Raw genomic sequence first — 3,976 nt, forward strand, 5'->3', positions numbered from 1 at the left:
TGGGGGGGGGGGGGGGGGGGGGGGGATAAATCCTTATGTCATGCTGGTCCGGCACTGAAACAGTCTCCCCCTCCCCCCTCTCTCTATGTAATGCCCTTCCTTGCTAACATGCAAGCAGCAGCTGAAGATGTACCTGAATGATATGTATCATACATTGTCCTTTTCATCTGCAATTATCTCATTTGTATCAGTTAGTGTTTTGTTTTGCTGCTTTTATAATTACCTCTTTCGCCCTATGTCTAGTGTTATCTTCCTCTCTAGCACCATGAGCATCCTTGATGGAATGTGCCTTCTAAAAGAAGCCACTATTCATCATTATTATAATTATTTGCTCAGAGATTCATTAATGTTATTGTCATAGTTGGTAATTTCAGTGAAAGTAACTGTTGATTTGGGCTTGTGTCCCCTTTAAGAACAAATAGAGATGTTTCCCTTTAGCTATTCTCCCTTCGTGTCAAAAATGAAAACCAAAAAGTTTATACAGTGATAGTGCACATATCATGCCCCCAAGAAGCAAATCCTGCATTCATTCTCCTCATCTGGTAATTGCAATGAGAACCCCCCCCCCCAAAAAAAAAAAAAAAACAACAACAACAACAACAACAACAACAACAACAACAACAACAACAAGAACAAGAACAAAAACAACAAAAACAAAAACAAAAACAAAAACAAAAAAAGGAAAAAAGAGAGAGCGAGAAGGAAATGAACCAAAAGCTTCAGGGCAAAACTTCAATTAATTTCCCACAAATTTATGACCAAGTTTAGACTGTTAGGAATGTGTTATAAAATTACTTTGAAGCTTTTTTTTTTCCACAGTGATTGAGATCAAAGACTGCTCATATTGTGTTTGAATATTCAATAAAAGAGAAATCACTTTTGTCAACTATCAGTGGAATAGCAATGAAAGAATGCCAGAAAAAGTTGTATTTCTTTGAGCCAACTGCACCAAGCTATGACAGTTATGGGACATATCTTAAGGATAACTATTTGTGTTTGTTACCATTTTTGTTTTATCTTTTTGAATGTCATTGTCAATACTTTCACCAGTGCCATGTGAATCTGTCTGCATTTAATGAATACTGGCATGAGCAAACAAAACTGGATAGTGTAATGAAGTAAATATTAGCCATCTAATGAAAAAAAAAATGAGCAAATATGTTACTTCAACTCTTATCAAATGTTACTGCTTACTGTGCCTTATTCTGTAAAACCTGAAAAAGGCTCTTTCTATCAGATCTTTGTTCAGTCAATGTTTGTAAAATATTACTAAATAGGTGTTCCAGAGTGAGAGAAGAGAAAGTAGTACTTTTATATATTTTTAAAGAAATCTCTGTCCAATCGGGATTAGTTTACATCTCTGTGAGTGCAATGTAGTGCCTTATCTGCATCATGTGTCTTAAATGGAATTTGTGATTAAAATTCATATGAACTACATTCATGTGATGGAGTCATTTGTTGTATTCTTTTTCTCTCTGTTTGATGTCTATATGTCCCATCATGATTGTTTGAATGCTTTCAGTCAAAGATAAGGCAAAATTGAGGGTGTGAATTTGAGAAAGTGTGTGATTAAGAGAGAACAGTCATACATAATATTCTGCCTTTTAGTTCTTCAAGTGTAAATAGAGAAATAAAAAATAAAAATGATATATATATATATATATATATATATATATATATATATATATATATAGCTATAATAATGTCACGATAGGGGAATGCATTAAATGCCAATCGCCTTGATTTTAATTCAAAATCCGATTTTTCAGGGGCCTCCCCCTTCGTCAGGGATGAAACATGGTTCATCCCTGACGAAGGGGGCGGCCCCCGAAAATTCAGATTTTGATACATACATAACTATACATATATGCATATTATATACAATTTTTTTTTTTTACCGAAGTCGGGACTTGCACATACTACAAGTATACATTGTATTTTTCATCACATGTGTGTGTTTTGATAAATAAGTATATCTGTTATGTTAAGAGCAACTGAAAGTTGTTCAAATTAGCATTTGAAATATATTTCATTCTTGTGTTAAATCCCATAGAGTTTTCATTTTTTTTCCTCTGGCCATTTTTTTTTTTTTTTGAATTTCCATCGGAATAAATCTAGATGTTTCTATGCAGAATAACATCAGCAGTAGTAGTAGTGGTAGGAGTAGTAGTACAGTGTAGTACTAGATACTCGAAACTCAAATCTTGATGTTTAGCAACACATGTAGTAGTAGGAGGAGGAGGAGGAGGAGGAGGAGGAGGAGTAATAGTACGAATGTAATAAATCTAAGATGTTTCTATACAGAATAACCTCAGCAGTATAGTAGTGTATAGTAGTGGTAGTAGTAGTAGTAATAGTAGTAGTAGTAGTAGTAGTAGTAGTAGTAGTAGTAGTAGTAGTAGAAGTAGTGGTAGTAGTAGCAGCAGAAGCAACAGCTGCAGCAGTAGAGGTAGTTAGCATTATAGGATGAATAACAATGATGATAACTACATGATGATAATGATGATTATAAAGTATTATAATCATATGTATCATTATCATCTTCTGATCTTCTGAATGTTGCTGATTTCACTCAATCCACATTTCTCTTTGGGTTTTGGTTTCCTTTAAAGTATAAGCCTGACAGTGACATTTTAGGTCAAAGGTAGAGGTTAAAGATTGCCTAGTGTACTACCTGGCCATAAGTACAGCATAGAATGTACAGCGGTACTTATATGTAGGTAAGAAGGAACGAAAAAGTATAAGCCACATCTTCAGCTAGGAATATCCAATATTGATATCTGGTTGGAAGGATGAAATGAATAAGCAATTAGTTACATAATATGACTATAGAATATCAAAGGTCAAGGTCAAAGATTTCCAAAATTTACTGCTAAATTATAGTTTTCAAGCCATAATTTCCACTAGGTTAGTCTATAGCAAAATGCATTTTAGTGTAATACAGCAGTATACCAGGGAGAAAACATGCTGGGAATATATATCCTTTCCGGTGCAGAAAGGGGTAAAATAAATCTGGCCATTAGTCAAGATCAATCAAATTCATCAAAATGTAAATGAAGGGCCATATACCTGTATACCTTGTTGCTGATATGCGATAGCGACTGCATATGCAAGACCACCCAGATGGTACGACTTGGAATTCTTTATTACAGTGGTGTTAAATGGTTACGATTCAGATTGTGATTTTTTTTAACAGAAAAAATATATGATTAATCGTTATTATCATCACCATTTCATTTCATTGCTATATATTCATGGTTTACTTCTCGATCATTCAGGATCACTATATCATATTGTCATCAATTTCAGTAAATGATAGGTGCCTATATAGATGAATCAAACATAGACATTAGGCCTATAGGAACTACAAATAAAGCTCAGATTAACTAGGGGGTCAACAACACCCCCACCGTCGTATTTTTGTGACTTTTCCGGAATCGCGGCAGAAGATATCAATTTATCCTTTCTTGTCTGTTTTCCTTGAATTCTTGTGCAAATTCTGGTGCTAGGCCTAAATTGTTGAAGTTTTTTTTTTCTCCAATTTTTCCACTTTTACCAATCCCACACACGATGTACAAACGAAAGTTCCGGTAAAGTGTTTATCACTGAGATTGCGTCTTTGCAAGGAGTTACCGGAGAACTGCTTGGTCTTTGCAAGACTCCAAACATCTCGTTGCATGCTAATTGCTAGCAAGTCACGAGATTGAGGGAGAGCATAGCGAGCAGCCACCACTGCCATCAAACCGCGAGACGTCGTAATATGTGGAGCCGGGAAATGTGCAAACGCCGGGAAATGTGCAAACGCCGGGAATTGTGCAAACGTCTCGCCGGGAAATGTGCAAACGCCGGGAAATGTGCAAACGAAGGCTCAAACCTATTAAGGGATTAAGAGTGAGTATATAAATATCTCTCTCACCATACGTAAGAGATATATAAAGATAGTACCGCGCTTTTTTAGTAAGTACAGTTAATGCAT

Source organism: Diadema antillarum, unplaced genomic scaffold (genome assembly GCF_040938485.1).
Source record: "Diadema antillarum isolate AM-2024a unplaced genomic scaffold, OU_Dant_1.0 seq00002662_RagTag, whole genome shotgun sequence".
NCBI lineage: Eukaryota > Metazoa > Echinodermata > Echinoidea > Diadematoida > Diadematidae > Diadema > Diadema antillarum.